Source organism: Hypomesus nipponensis, chromosome 26 (assembly GCF_054491055.1).
Source record: "Hypomesus nipponensis isolate SF chromosome 26, ASM5449105v1, whole genome shotgun sequence".
Classification (NCBI taxonomy): domain Eukaryota; kingdom Metazoa; phylum Chordata; class Actinopteri; order Osmeriformes; family Osmeridae; genus Hypomesus; species Hypomesus nipponensis.
The window spans coordinates 1,250,678-1,267,772 of record NC_140386.1 but is presented as its reverse complement, the minus strand read 5'-3'; the positions used below and the strand labels follow the sequence as shown (position 1 = coordinate 1,267,772).

At 38.6% G+C, this 17,095-nt stretch overlaps 1 protein-coding gene across 1 annotated transcript in view; it reads right to left on the bottom strand.

The window, feature by feature from the left end:
- Positions 1-6,900: 6,900 nt before the first annotated feature.
- LOC146220965 (tetraspanin-33) overlaps positions 6,901-17,095 on the bottom strand; it is a 77,436-nt gene continuing 67,241 nt past the window's right edge. Inside the window, exon 9 of the mRNA XM_084693062.1 lies at positions 6,901-7,695. The gene's annotated coding sequence lies outside the window, so the exon portion shown is untranslated. The remainder of the gene's footprint in view (positions 7,696-17,095) is intronic.

Genomic DNA, 17,095 nt, shown 5'->3' with positions numbered 1-17,095 from the left:
TTCCAGACTTGTTTCAAATTGTTAGCGAGATTAGCGATTTTCTATCATTTTTTAAAAGGTTTTATTGAAAAAGTAAAGGGTGTGGAAGTAGAACAGACACTATTAGAATAATCTGGTGTATATTTGAGATTCTTTGACACAAGTCGGGAAAAATTATTGAGATTAGTGAAGATTTCATGCTATTTTCAGAGATTAGCAATTTTCTATCATTTAAAAAAAAACATTATTGAAAAAATAAAGTGTGTGGAAGTAGGCCAGACACTATTAAAATAATCTGGTGTGTATTTGAGATTTCATGACAAAAGTCTGGAAAAATTATTGAGATTAGTGAAGATTTCATGCTATTTACAGAGATTAGCGATTTTCTATCATTTTCTAAAAACATTATTGAAAAGGTAAAGGGTGTGGAAGTAGGCCAGACACTATTAGAATAATTTGGTGTATATTCGAGATTTTTTGACCCAAGTCTGGAAAAGATTTTGAGATTAGCAAGGATTTCATGGTATTTTCAGAGATTAGTGATTTTCTATCATTCTTTTCAAAACTTTATTGAAAGTGTAAAGAGTGTGGAAGTAGGCCAGACATTATTAGAATAATCGGGTGTGTATTTGAGATTTTTCTCAACAAGTCTGGAAAGGTTATTGAGATTTGCAAGGATTTCATGCTATTTTCAGATTAGCAATTTTCTATCATTTAAAAAAAAGTTTTATTGAAAAAGTAAAGGGTGTGGAACCGTCATCATACGGTTCCACCGTTTCCAAATCAAGGACCTGGTTATTCGCGAGGCACGTAAAGGAGGCAACCTGCTCTACAATGGCCACAAGATTCGCCTTTATGATGACTACAGCCCGGACCTGTTGAAACAGCGCGCCAAGTTCAAAACCTGCATATCTGAGCTCTACCAGCGGGGCTACAAGCCTGCTCTTCTTTATCCTGCCAAGCTACGCGTGACCCTGCCTAATGGAGAAAGAGCATGGCTGCCTACTGTCGCAGATGCTACCAAATTTGTCCATGGTTTGCAGCATGCGCGCAGATGGCACTGGGGACGGGGGGGACATGTCCCCCCCAGATTCCTAGCGACCCCGATCCGTCCCCACCACTCTCCCTACGTAAGGCGACAAGCATCAGTTATAACTGCACAGCTGATAAGGCGATGTTAGCGTGTGTAACGTTGGCCACACAAAAGTACTACAACACTTGAAAAGAAAAAGTGTATTATGCTTATTTTAAAGTATGTTTGGAGCCGGCACTTGTGCTTTTTGTCAAGGAGATGACGTTAGTAGGCCCATTCTTTTGGCTGCTTAAAATTGTGATGTTTGGCTCGCTCCTTTTCATTCAGTGCTCGAATTACGTGGTAGCCAGAGGGAGCCGAGCTCCCATAGAGTGAGGACTGGCTCCCATGAAAGCAAAAAAGTCAAAAATCTGAGGGGGTCTCTCATATCTAAGGTGTCTGCCGTATGTTGCATTGTAATTTTGATCTTAAACAACGCTCATTACCCATCCCTGTGCACCGCGGTCTCTTACCATTAAAGACGTTAAATTAAATTATAGGCTACTACGGGACGTACTAGATTCAGATTTAGAATCAGAAAATATGGCACTAGCAACAGCTAGTTCTAGCCAGGCGACTAGCTCTACCGAGGCAGAGGACGTGAAGAATAATTTATGAAGGTAAATATTGCTGGTCTGGTTCAAATGAGTTACATCATATTTCATTTTTAAATTGAGAATGTCTTCTTTGTTTTGCGAAATTGAAATGAAATATGGACTATTTCTATACTATATATCAATAATATGTTGCATGCATGCAAACTCCTCACCTAATGCCTAAACCTCACAGCCAATCAGGGGCTGGTTAAAATAAGATTATATTGTTTAGAAGAGCACAGATTCTACATTGATCTAGCCTCTTAATTTTGCTCTCAAAGTGCACTTGATTGATGTGTTTAACTTTACATTTTAAGAAATTTTCTTCTGGGGGAGCATGGCCCCGGACCCCCCTACAGGGTCGGAGGATTTCAGTATCGTTCTCACTTTTGTTACCTCAGTATTGCACTTCAGTAGGCCTATATATACTGAAGCTGCAATAAACATTGCATATATGTACATATATATTACACAAAATAACAAGTGGAGTTGGAATCATTTGCTGACAGCTTGGTCCCCCCCAGTTCAAAAATTCCATCTGCGCCCCTGGTTTGCAGGTGGATAAATAACACGTAAGGGACTGAACTTTGTATTCGCTATTCTTTGCATTCACTGAGCGTAAGTGCCCTTTTTTTGTGTGTGTGTATTTGGCGGCGTCAACCAGCACAATGCGTTTTATTTGTCTCGTTAGCCAGGCTAACAGGCTAGCACTAGCTTGAAGTTCCTGCTCTATTAACAACGAGGCTAGCTTTGATTTGCGTAGCCTTCTATGCAGCCGTTATACTGTTTTATACTAGGTTCGTTGGTTTGGGTTTCAGACAATGTTTGTGCTTGGCTTGCATGCAATTGCTTAATCTAAGCCTGTTTATACCTGTTGCAACTGTTTTATTTGTTACATTAACACAATCAGAAACATGATTCATTTTTTTATATATTTACTTCCAATACTGTGGGAGCAGTAGGCCATAAGGTGAGCTCGGAAAAAGTGGCTAGAAAGTGATTTTCGTTCCCACACCTGGGCACTACTTTTTAAATGCATTTTTGCATAGACAACACCCTTATTGACTATGTTAAAAGTTATCCGCAAAATATCCTGCAGTTTTTTGTTACGATCCATACATGTATATGATTGTACATTTAAAAAAACGAAATTCTTATGCTGCTGGTTTTGCTGGTTTTGCTTGTAACTTTATTTGTATTCATTTTAGCAACACAAAATAGTTCTCAAACTGTCATTTATACATGTACCTAAACATTTGAGACAGGTATTGGTGCATTACTATACTCAAGTGTGACTGTAGACCATGAAATATGGTAAATTTGTAGAAAATATGCTTATACTTTATGAATTGGCACCAAACAAAATTAAACATACACATTGTAAATTTAGCAAAACTGTGATGTTTTATACATCAAAATGTTCAGTAAGCACAGTGTAATCACAGAAATATAAAAAGAAAGAAGCACACTGGCCCAAGTTGGCTGAAATGACTCAAAATGCTACCCCGTCACTTAATTCTGAATAATGCCAAACATTTGACAATTCTACAATAGATTCATTACAGCTCAAAAACAACCTAAAATACAACACAGCGCATCTTTACTCGTGGCCTTTTTGTTGTAGTTTTACCAATTGTGCCAGAAACCTCTCGTGTTTGATTTAGCTCTACCCTTTTCGCTCGCCTGTTCGCCGTCACCAAGTCAGGGGGCGGGTTAAAGCCTCTGATTGGTGAATGAACAGTAGTTGTGTAAGTGTTGCAATCACTAATGTTGAATCTCAGGAGTTTGGCTAGATCCTTTTTGAATGCCTATCCGTTTTTGGGATTTACTGTATCAATGGACTCCTCCTCATTAGCATTTAAAGCTACAGACACAGAAACAGCGCGTCTTGAGGAAAGCTCATTGTGGGACTGCTCGTAGTGGCTGTAATTATTCACCCAGGCTGAATTTCGGGAAAGAGACTTCAGACACAGTATTAAGGGACCACTAAGAGTAGTTGTGCAAGTGTTGCAATCACTAATGTTGAATCTCAGGAGTTTGGCAAGATCCTTTTTGAATGCCTATCCGTTTTCTGGATTTGCTGTATCAATGGACTCAGCGAGAGATTATTTACTGTTGGTATTTATACTCTGAATAAAGGGGAGTGTCTTCATGCAGGTAAAACAGTTCCATTTGTCAGTTCCTTTGGTTGGGGTGGTCCGAGGTGGTTCACAGTAAAGTGTAAACTGGAATGCAATTTCAGGATTGTGGCCTTTAGACCCTTGTGTAGTAAGGACAAATTAAATTTAACATTTAAAGGTCACATGACATGAAAACTTCACTTTAGGAGATTATTTAACATTAAAATGAGTTCCCCTAGCTTGTCTTTGGTCCCCCAGTGGCTAGAAATTTCAATAGATGTAAACCAAGCCCTGGGTATTCTTCTCCGCCTTTGAGAAAATTAAAGCTGAAACGCTCGGTTTGAAAATATCCTCCTTGTGACGTCACAAGGAGGAAGGTTACCTCCCCTCTCTCTGCTTTGCCCGCCCATATAATCTGGCCCGCCATGAGAAACCAAGCTATGACCGTGCAAGTGTTTTTATCCTCGAGAGACTTGGCTTGCAAACGAACGAACCATTACATTTGCACAGTTTGGATGTACAAATCAAAACAAAAGTATTTTTACAGTTCCTTCATCCGAGCCTCTGAAGACCCAGTGTCTTAATTTTATTTTCTCTGGAAATGTGCCGACACAACTTCCCAAAGTTTTGTATGTCTGCGCCAAACATTTCAGCCACGACTGTTTCCTCAACTTCAGCTAATACAAAGCTGGCCTTGCTGAAATAAAATTCTGGATCAGAACTGTCCTTGGTCCAGCTACAAACCTCAGACAAACAAGTTAACTAACGCTACATAATTTTCTTGCTTTTACTGTATAGGGTTACTAGGAGTCAGGTGGCTGAGCGAGTAGAACATCGGGCTAGTAATCTGAAGGTTGCCAGTTCGATTCCCGGCCGGTGAAAATGATGTTGTGTCCTTGGGCAAGGCACTTCACCCTACTTGCCTTGGGGAGAATGTCCCTGCACTTACTGTAAGTCGCTCTGGACAAGAGCGTCTGCTAAATGACTAAATCTAATCTACTGAGCTTGCTACCATTAGCTTTGGATATATACGTTATTTGGATGGCCATTCTGCGGTTGTTATGGCGGCGCAATATCCGCCTTTCCCCTCATTGAAATGACTATGAGTCATGAGAGGGTGATCAGATGAGAATTGGGAAAATTCGAGACATCTCAAGTCTTTTATTTGTCCGGTACACAGAACAACATAAGACCAGACTGGGCACTGAAATTATTAAGACAAGACAATGCAAGCACCTGGCACAACAAAATGTACACAGAACATAATTAACATTTATGCTGAGCTTAAATAAGTGAAACTTCCTAAATATACAGATAGCAATAAATAATCCACTATACTAACCCTAATACTAAAACTTCCTAAATATACAGATAACAATAAATAATACACTATACTGCATCTTACAGCAACGGGGCTACGAGCCATTGCGATACATCCATTGTAAACATTAGCATTTGGTGCTGCCTCGCTCCTCCTCATTAGCATTTAAAGCTACAGACACAGAAACAGCGCGTCTTGAGGAAAGCTCAGTGTGGGACTGCTCGTAGTGGCTGTAATTATTCACCAAGGCTGAATTTCGGGAAAGAGACTTCAGACACAGTATTAAGGGACCACTAAGGCCTATATAAAAGCATCCAAAAACAGCATATCATGTGACCTTTAATAACATTGCAAATGAAATAAATCAACTACAAGGCAAACATGTTACAAAATGAAGGTTATGTCTTACTTATTCTATCATGATTGTTGTAAACAAGAGATAGAAAGCAAGAATTGAGCAAGGAAAATAAGTAGCCAGAGCTGGGGAGAAGAACTTAGGAGATCAAGAATCCACAGAGTAATGCTGCACAATTTCCTTTATACATAAGAACAACCAATCAGACCACTTTTTGACCCTTACTTATCAACAAATGACTAGCAATGCTACAGTAAGTTACACAATGTGGTGTGAGAGCCATCAAGTAGAGAGTCCGTCCAGCAACTCCATATTTTAGCATATGAGAGGTGGGGGCAGCTTGACACCCAGCCATGCAATGTTGATGACAGCAGTCTAAGTCTCAGAATTGGGCACCATGGCAGCCGATTCAAATGAGTTACCCCAAATATTTTTGGGACAGACTCTTCAATCTTTTCATCTGAACTAGTATATCTGAAAGCCATGACTGCTATGACGGCATGGCTGACTAACTATTCAGTTAAGAGTGACGCATGATTTCCCCTGATGCGGGGATTTGTATTATTGTAACGTAGTCCTTACCATCAACCAGTGTGTTGATGATAACAAAACGTTGATGTATGTTACACATTTATATTCAATCATAATGTACATACTATACAATGAGGACAAGTGTGACTTTAGGACTAACAGTTAAGCACAGTACAGTCAAATAGGCAATAGGCTTGAGTAGCTAGTGTATCCACTCCAACATACCACAATTTCTAAATTCCTCAGTATACTTAAGTTTTGTACGTGTATGTACTTACGCGAAAGCTACACATGCAGCATTGTTCACATACTCGACTGCGTTCTTCATGTCAGCATTGATGTTTAAAAGTCCACTAGGAGGCAGGTCAGCGACACAACATTTTGTGACTAAATACGTTGACAACTAACTACGTCAGGTTTTGTAGGCCACAACAGCAATACCCATGGCTACATAGGTGGAGGTATTGCTAATGTATGTCTAATTGCTAGCCAGCTCACATATTTGATGGAAACAATTGACCGCAGGTGTATACTTCTACATCTTCGCTCTTTCCTATTTTTGATCTTTTAGCACATCAGAGGATCTTTTGTAAACTGCCCCATGATTTCTGTTGGTATTGCACCTTGTGTATGTGTACATTTAAGGGTCAGGGAGACATGCACCAAGTACACACCAAACAAGCGTTGGTTATGTGCGGCAGCCCTTCAGCATATACATACACGTACTTAGCGTTGAAGTATACCGAGGCCTTTAGACGGAAATCTGTAATGCACTAAAGGTTAATATATACTGTCAGCCTCTTCCTACATCCCTTCTTAAACTAATCTTAAAACTCCTGACAATTTCAATCAACCGTTAACAAACTTCATAGCCTTATTCTGTTAACAAATTATTTCCTTTTTTTTCCCTTATGTACAGGGGTTCTTCTTTGAAGGGGTTCTCTGTGCTACTTTCTCTAAGTGTGATCAGTACATCTTTACAGGAACACAAGATCGAACCATCAATATTTGGGATGTGGCGTCTGGTACGTATCTAAATGCATATATATATATATTATTATATAGCATTATATTTCAAATGATACAATTACAATATGTTTCACATGTAGACTGTCAATTGGTGGGTACTTCAATCCACTGCCATCAGTTATAAATGACAGTAATGTACAGTGCCTGTAGAAATGTATTTAGCTTTATGCCTAGAAAGTCTTGATTACATGAAAATATATTAGACACCCTGAAATCATGAAGACCTTCATCTGTCCTCAGAACATTCTAACATGGTGTGACACGTAAAATGTATGGTTTATATTTTTATAGAACAGTGTATTTTCTGTATACCACAAATCTTTACGGTTTGTAACTTACTGTTTACAACACTGCTGTGAATTCATATTGTCTCAGACAAATTATATTTACATTTCTGATGTCCTATCCTATTTGACATTTATTTAATTAATGACAATAATTTATTATCAGATTATAATCCAAACAGGGTGTTAAATCTTTTCAACCTTTTTTTTATAGGAAATCTTTTATATGTCCAGTACGTTTATGCTCCCATCATCAAATTGCTGTCGCATAGAAGTGGCTTTGTAGCAATATCCCAGCTCGGCTACATTATCAAAGCAGGTTTCCACTGTCCTTATAAGATCCGTCCAGAATACAATCCACTCCGGAACATCAAGGCCCAGTACAGAGTTACTTCTCGGGAGAAGAATCTGGAAAACAGAGACATTGTCATCTCAAAAGTCCTTGGTTACAATCCAGCCCAATTCGACTTCATGGAAATGCTTAAATCTAAAACCTCAACCACATGCCAGCTGCTATGAGGTGTTGGTTGTAATGTGAATTTCCAGATTGTAACACCAAAGGTAAAGCATGGCATGTGTACAACTATGGTTATGTTCTCATTTGGTTCTGGGACTTGCAGCTTTCATCCTAATTTAGCCAGTGTTAGCTGGTTGTTTATTGGTCAGATAGTTCATTGGTTATATTGTCTAGACCTGTGTCTTGGTAATGGATTAGTTATTTAGTTAGTCCCTGTGTTTCCTCGGCTGCTTTATGGAGTCTTGAACTTTTCATAGTTTAGTCCGAGCACTTTATATTGTAGAGTCTAGTCCTTCCGTGACCATTTGCCTGCCTTACCACATTTTTGGATTACCTGCTCTGCCCTGGGAATCCTACCCTTGCCTGTGCCTTAACAAAATGTATGGATGGTTGACCAACGCTTGTCCCCGCTTAGCACAATTCTCATCAATTTCAAAATTCCTTACTTCATGTCTTCCCAAGCGAAGTTCTGATGGGTAGCTAATAGGAGACAGTGATTGTCCAAATCCCAATGTCCCCCCTACACCCTAAGCCCTGGACCCTCATTGACTTACTTGACATCACATGGTAAGTGACGTGAAGGCTGCAAGGGCTCACAATGCTATAAATAAGAATGGGACAGCACTTTGCTGCATTATCTGCAAAAAAGTTATGTTTTGGATCAAATTTGATGAAAGCATATTTGGAATTGATCATTAAAGGACAAACTAAACACAATTTTGGCTATATGAACCATAAGTGAGCTTAGTGTTTAAACTTACATGTTAACTTTTATTTCTAACCATGTTTACGTCAGGGTTGGTTGCTCCTTCCATGCATGAATGTTTGTTTACTATTCTTCTTTCCTGTCTCATGAGGCGGGTTTGCCGGGATTTTTCTCTCACTTCCAGGCTCAACCCTGGTAACCCTTGTTGTTGAAAAGGGGGCCTGCCCCATTAAGAAGAAGGACTGCGGGAGCGTTTAACTGGCATTAGTGATGGTTATTTTTTATTAGAGCCTGCAATAAGCCAGAAAGGCTTAAATTGAAGTTAGGGGGAATTTTATTTACAATTCTTTACAATCTACATCACAATAAAAAGATACAAGTGAAGGGATTAGAATACCCTCTGAAGACACAATATCCATTAAAACATGACGGGTGGACTGACACTGAAATGGGGGTGTTTAGTAACTCCCAAATGTTGTGCACTATCACCCATAAAACTCTAAAGTTCCTCTTGCACAGGTTAGCAGTCAGGGCGACAGGACAACTCTCGACACCCTGACACTGTACCCAGTACAAATATGCATTGTCAATGAGTTGTGGTAGCATTGTAAAAGTAGGGCAAGCGAATGAATGATGGGGTTACATGTGAAAGCTGTGCATTGGTCTGTTTTATAAAGATCCCACCCCCCCATTGACAGTAGATTGCTTGCTTTATGAATTGTGGAATTCTGCAATTAACTAGGATTGACTTGTTACAAGGTGACTTAAGTGATAAATCATTCAATCACACTCACATTGGTCCTCATTCTCAAATATTTTCCGAAATTTCGAAAATGTTTCTTACGGGCTTCGGAAAAACAACGTAAGAAAAAGCCATCCGCCAAAGTCATGAACGCTTGAAAATGTGTTCCTACGCAGCAGATGTTTTCTGAGCTGTGCTCCCCGGAAGAGTTTTCTCAAGTTGAAAGTGCATCCTCGTGCTCCTGAATTTGCATACATACCCGCTCCAACAGTTCCTTATAAGGGCACGCAACAGCAGTGATGTGTGCAGTCAGAATCGACACAATTAGGAAAGCAACAGGAACGCAAGTTATAAAATGTCTTCCTAAATCCAATTCAGAAGAAATTCCTTCTCAAATTTTTCTTAACTGCGTTCGAGAATGAGGCCCAATGTTTTGGAATTCAGATAACATATTTCATAGCAAAACTAGCTCATCCACAATAACTCCATAGATTAATAGACCCATGGCCGTAACTACCATTGAGGACACGGAGGTTGTGTCCTCAATGGTAGGACACAATGTTTTTTTTTTGCTTAAATTGTGGTATATAAACTCAAAATAAAGTACACGTGAAACTGACTGCAGGACAATGATTTTAGTCTCTCATAAACCGTAATGTGATTTTTTACTTGAAGAGCCAACAGTAGCTCGAGAGTTTGGACATACGTGCTGCGCGTCATCAACAAAACGCACTGTCGCTATGGTAACCACCACACACAAGTCGGACGCTGATGTTGTTACCTTAATAGACATACCGGTACCGTTAGTGAGTCAGTTAGTTACAGTCACTGGAAGAGGAGCGCGCATCAAACTAAACATGTAGGTTGATAGAAGTGGCAGATGACTGTGAGAAGAAAATTCATTTTCATGTGGAAATATTTTTATTGCAGCCCAGCATACTACTCAGACAAGGAAACTTCGAATCAAAGTTTGGTTAACTCCATCAGTACCGGTCGTCAATCAATTTCCACAAAATGAATGTTGAATCAACATTCATTTTGCGATTGATATGTCATTGATATGATTGATTGAAAATGAAACGTTGATTCAGTGTTGATTTCTCAATGTAGAATGTTGAACCTGTTATATATTTCCTCCGGATGCCGGAGCACAACGCAGCAACATGGCAGATACAAAATAAAACATCCGGTTAATTTTCAAAATAATAATAATAAATATTTTTTATGGTAACTTGCCCTTACTTCACGAGTCACCATAATGGTCCTTCAAAAAGCCTCAGAATGCCCCATTTTTACCTCAAAATGTCAAAAGCTCCACATCGCCCTCCATGGACAGATTAAGAAACCATGGGCCCCTGGGCCTGGACCCCCCCCCTCCCCGGAAAACAAATAAAAATAGTGATATTTTTGTTTAAAAACGCAAAAGTACTTGAGTAATCAACAAAATAAACAATGTTTATATTCCAAAAATATTTGATAGTTGTAACCCTACAGTGTACATTTGTAGCCCACACAACCCTCTCTTTTTCTTGAAAAGTTACCATCATAGGCTTAACAATATTATATCTTCAATAAATAGTGTGTGTTGGGGGTGCTTAGACACAGCTCTAATGCTATTGTTTTGCACTTGCTTTTTGGATTTCTACAGTACTCTATTGCATGGAGTACTCAGTCCCTCTAAAGTCCTATAGATAAACTGAGGGGATAAACACTCACTTGAAAGGTGTCATGATGGTTTCTTTCTTGTGACATCTTCAAAGTGAATGTTTAGGCTAATTTTTTGTGGAATCAGTAGGACTTTGGGGCCCTGTTTAAGACATTAATGACTTAAGCCTAGCATATACCGGCTATGCCGCATCGTGTCATATCATCATATCAATACATATCAAGTTAATAACAGCGACGATACACAGAGGCTCCGGGTTAGGGGCCCCCTGAGCTCATGGGCCCCTGGGCCTGGGCCCGGTAGCCCCGTTGGTTAATCCATCCCTGCCGCCCTCAAGGTTTTTTAAGATTTCTGACACATCTGAATACATGATGTTGAAATGGCATACTGTTTTCATTTCTATCAGTTTAGGATTTGACTGTGTTTATATTCTTCACTAAAGGGAAAACAGGATAGGGAGGAAAAGGTTGTGTCAAACCAAGCTCATCTTTGGGCCAAGCAGCAAGAAGAGGAGCAGTGAAGAGAGAGATAGAGGGAGAGCAGGTACTGTAAAAGGAAGAGACTATACCAGAACTGTATACGTTTTAAAAGTCAGATGTTTAATGCATGATAATTGGGTGATGTTCTCTGATAACAAACAAATAAACCTATTCAAAAGTCATAATGATGATGTTTTGGCTCCTTAAGACTATGTTTAAGAAAATGGCCAGATTTAAAAACATTCCGGGTGAGCATGCCCCCGAACCCGCCTAGTTCTGACTCGTGACCTCAGTATTTTTGGGACCCTGCGTACGGCCCTGAATAGACCTACTTAATATTTATTATTTATTTGCCAGCTGTCGCTTGTATATGCAGACTGTAACTATTGCACGTTAAATATTAATACAAAAGTTGTAAGATGTGTAATAAATAATTAGATGTCATGAATGTTATGTTATACCTTTTCTATAAAGATAATTATAGAAAAATATAGTCCCAGTTAAGTTAATTTCGATTATTTTTTTTTAACACCCCCAAAAATTGAAATGTATTGCTTAAACACATTACAAAGTCTGTGAACTATGTAGTGCTGAATCAACATTTTAGTGTTCATTATTTTTTTGGTGGGGCTGAAATCATGCCTCAATGATGCAATGGAGGAACTGAGAATAGCCCCTTCCCTAACACTCTAGTAACTAGAGAGTGTATACGATTATTAAAAGTTATTAAAACTAATAAACAGTTAAAAATATATTTTTTTTTATAAAATGTATTGATAGACTTATTTGGCTAAGTCATGCTAGGTACATATTGATAACATGCTACTCTAGCTTACTAACTTGCATAAAAGGGAGATAAAATATTTCCATTCGGTTGAAGACCAAGAAGGATGAGATTGATTCCTGGGTAGCCGGTGTTGTGCTGAAAATACACTCCCTGCCTAAATGTAACTCCACTGCTCATGAATGCGCGCACACTGTTGCTGTACTCGCTTGTTTGTGGAGTTTACTTTTCACTTCGTAATCAATTTAGCCTACATTTCGCTGTTACTAAATTATTTAGTTCTTTAGACAACATTTTGTTGTGTGTTGTTTTGTTATAGAAATTAATTGTGGTTTGTTTGCGTGGGCGACACGTATAATGTACAGTTCTTGAGTAAGCTTATTCATCTATTTGTTTATTCACAAAATATGCCCATATCCGCGGCATTATTTCTCTGAGCAATTTTGCAGCATTAATTTTTTCGGACCCAGTTAGATTTTTCTGTAATGTATGGAAAAAAGGAAAACAAATGGGTAATTCAGGTCTTCTCTTCTAACCCTAACCCTTCTCTAAAGAAACATTGCAACATTCCACTTAAACAAGCATAGTTGTTATATTATTGTGCTGCTATTGGTCATCAGAGCCAGTTAACAGTCAGAAACATTTATCAATATGTATCAATATCTCTGCACACTTGGCAAGTTGGAAAGCGAACCTCATTAGCATAATACACGCATGTGCACAATTAATTGTATTGATAGCAGTGTATTCAAGGCATGTATGTGTTAGCTTTTAAATGTAGTGTTTTGTTGCGTGGTAATTGTCATTGTTGTGCTGGTTTACCATTGTAACCATGAGTTAAATGACTGTTACATTTCATAAGAACAGCTGGATTCTTGCAAAGTAAACGCTTATGCAGTGAATAGCTTCTTTCAGCTATGAATCTGCAGTGAAATGTTGCAAGGGCCCCGTTCTCGCCAATCAACTTAAAATCGGAGGCGTTTGAGGGGCCCCTAAACATTTTAATACATTAGTAAGTAATAGTAAAATTTTAATTTAGAAGTTTACTTCTTGAAGTACTTACAATAAATGAAAGTGCACTTTTGATGAACTGAAAGTGCACTACACAGGTTACTTAGAGTATTCAAAAGTAAACTTTGAAATACACTTTAAGTGTACTTTAAAGTGTACTAAATGACCTAAAAAGTGGGACAATTTAGTTTACTTAGTACAAAAAAAGTATATTAATAAGTACACTGCTAGTATACTTAAACTAAGTAACATGATAATAGTATACTTTTTATACTAAGTATACTAACAAAATAAACTTGAAGTATACTTATTTTTTGTAAGGGAGGAGTGATTATGCAGATCTGGAGAAGGTTTTCCAAACAGAAGGTGTGTATGAAATTCTGTATTTTGTATGGTAAGATGTACAGTGGGGTCAGTGTATACAAATAACCTACTGCAAAATACATTTTGTTGTTACAATTTAAGTGCACCACATTTTATTTGAAGATGAGTTGACATACATTGCATGCTTATTAAAAGCACAGACTGGACGGGCAAAGAAGACCTGTAGCAGGACAGAGAAAGTAGTTAAGTAGATTAAACTAAATGTACCAGTGTACATTCCATTATTGTATATATTATTGTATATACATATATAATACATTAATGTATTGTATATATAATACATTACCAAGTAATGTTGCTCATTATGTATTTTAAATAATCCGATATGGAATACCATGCCCCTCTGGTCGTCGGAGTGTCTGCTACCATGTTTTCTTTTTCATACGATAAGGTAAACTATGCAAGATACCTCTCTTCTTACTGGCTGGAGATGAACAATCTGGAGGACACACATTTTGCATATACCTATAGGGAATTTTGTTGCTCAGAGACAACAGGAGCACGGTTTTGCAAACACTGCCTGGGATCACGTCTTGGAGCAAACAGCCAACAGAGACTCAAAAAATAAAGTTGGACTGAATGGATTCTCCCTAAACAAAGATGCAGTGCATAGGTGCACCACATCACTCCAACACGGTGAACTGCGTTAATCATGAAAAGGATATTCAAAACTTAATGTCAACAATACCAAGTATGATCAACCCATTTGACCAGACCTTGGAGGGAGAAGCAGTAAGTCACATAACATCATGAAAACTAGCTTCATATGCTGTTGTCAGAGACTTTGTTGAGACTGAAGAGAGAGGAGACAATGCCTTTGTAGAGTTTGTACAATGAAGGCTATAGAGTGAATAGAAAAAAAAATCGTTAGATTTTTAAGGACAGAGCAAGAAAGACAATGACGAAGGTTAAAGATCAGGAAATAACTTTTTGAGCAGACTGAGACCTATCTGCTCGTTTGATTATGTTGACACAGCTCAGTCTACTATCTCCAGTCAGCTCAGGATCCCTTCACCAGCCAGCTCAGTCTACCATCTCGTCAGCTCAGTCTACTATCTCCAGTCAGCTCAGGATCCCTTCACCAGCCAGCTCAATCTACAGTACACTCAACAAGACGTAGACACAAGACACCTTACACCCTCCCTCGGAACACAATACAGCATCAGATGTTTAAAAACACAGTCCAACTCAGATGTTGTGTATTACTTTTTACAGGGTTTTTGGGGGATCACTTGCAAGGGCTACGTCACCATTCAGGGCCAGCCAGTGTCAATTATGTCTCCACAAAACACAACAAGAGGAAAAACCCATGACTACACAAACACTTTAAACATGCTACATGTTATGGTATTCTTTGTATAAAAAACGTCTCATTACTGTTCTCATATTTCTTTGTGTTTTTTTTGTCTATCCTGAGCACAGCATGCTAAATCTCCAGTGTCAGTGAGTGCCCAACAGTTTTAATCACCGCCACTGATTAAAAGAATGAAGAAAACTAGGTAAATTAAAAACGGACAGTGACATGAAAAGCAATTATTTACAGTTTTTCACGATTGCTAAAACACATTTCTTGAAACAGTCAATACATTTCTCAAAACTGTAAACACAAAGCCAAATATTCAAACTCAATTTCCTAAATCTCTGACTCTTCTGGCTAAATCAAACACTCGCTCCTAAACCATGTAACCTGTGTTCAAAATCAAGACAAAAGACACATTTGTTTATGTATAAACAGTAAATGCATTTACGAAGCAATAAAGAAAATGCATTTTGGATTTTTGAAACACTGAATTTTGGTGTTTCAACACTCATTGACACTTTCCTGACGTATGACTATGTTTAGCCTGTGTTTTGCACCTCTCTTTTGCCAACCATCTCTGGAGGAGGGGATCCCACACTGAATTGCTCCTCCCAAGGTTTCTTGCATTTTTTTCTCCTCTATTGAGTTGTTTTGAGAGTTTTCCTTGAGAGTTGAGGTTGGCTGAGGGGCAGTTCTATCGGCGTATGTGAAGCCCTCTGTGACATTAAGGGCTATACAAATACTGTACATTTGGTTTGATTTGAAAATATTACAGTAACCATCACAACTTAGTTCTGTCAACAAAGAACAAAGAAAAACCCTCTGGTGTGCTGGATCCAGCCTTGAAAACACTCCACACCCATGTCACCACAGGCCAATTCCATTGACTGTAGGAGATTTACCCTGGTATATGGGTTTTAGTCATACAACTTCCACCGCCACACAGAGAAAAACTCTTCATTTGGGTTGAGAAAAGGGCTGTATGATGGAAGGCAACCATTTACAGTAAAAAATGCTGGTTGATGTTTAACTATTCTTGTATTTGGACACCACGGTGAAAACTGACATTGTCCCAAACCAGCATTAGAAACAAGTGTGAACAATTTTGAGTCATTGTGTTTTACAGATGACAACTGTGTTGTAGTTGTGTTTACTGTTTGCCACTTGTGTTTACCATTTTGCAGCACAAGTGCATCACAGTGCAAAATGTGTTTAGTGAATGAGAATTTGTTTAGAGTTTTGCCAAGAGTGTCTGATTTGACAAATTGGTCTAGTTCACTGAACATTTCATTCAAAAGGGGTTTAGTGTTTTAGCAATTGTGAAAAACTGTAATATAGCCGCAAGTAGCGACGTGGATTCCTCCGCAAAATGGCAAAATATTATAAACATGTACACCGTAAACGATTGAGACTTGAACAACAAGAGAACAAAACTACTTCATGTTTGGCCAACAACAATAGGCTGAACGGGGATTTGAACTCATGAGCATAAGGTTACAATTTGGTCTCTCTAGCCTCTCTGCTACACACCAACTGCTGAGATTTTATGATTAGTAAGGGCTGAGTATTAACTTTTTATAGGATATTGAAACTCTTCTTGAGTTGATCTCTTTCCAGACTCTCAGTCAATGCACAATTAACAATAATTATGTGGGAAACTGGGCTAGGGCAGAGCTCCTATTCAGCTCCTTGCGAGAATAGCCTGTGACAGTACTGCCCTACAAAGGCAAAAGACCGTAACTCGCCGAAGTGTAGAACTGAGAAAAACAACTTCAAAGTTTTTGCACTTTCAAAGTAGTTGTCCTGCCAAAAGTATTTTGGGTTGGACACTGGAAATCAAACAGTTTGATGTTTTAGTGATTACACATTATCTAAATTAGAAATGTTTAAAAATGTTTATCTTAAACTGCACTTTTGACCCCTATTTTGAAGTTACAGTAGTATACTATAGTCCAGAGGTCTTCAACCCTGGTCCCACGTTTTAGATGTTTCCCTGCTCCAACACACCTGATTCAAATGAATGGTCGTTAACAGGCTTCTGCAGAGCTGGATAACGACCCATTCATTTGAATCAGGTGTGTTGGAGCAGGGAAACATCTAAAACGTGTAGGACAGGGGTCCCTGAGGACCAGGGTTGAAGACCTCTGCTATAGTCTATAGTAAGTGGTCATGCCAAGGCAAAATACAGTAACTTCCGTTTCTTTGCTCACTTAGTTGCT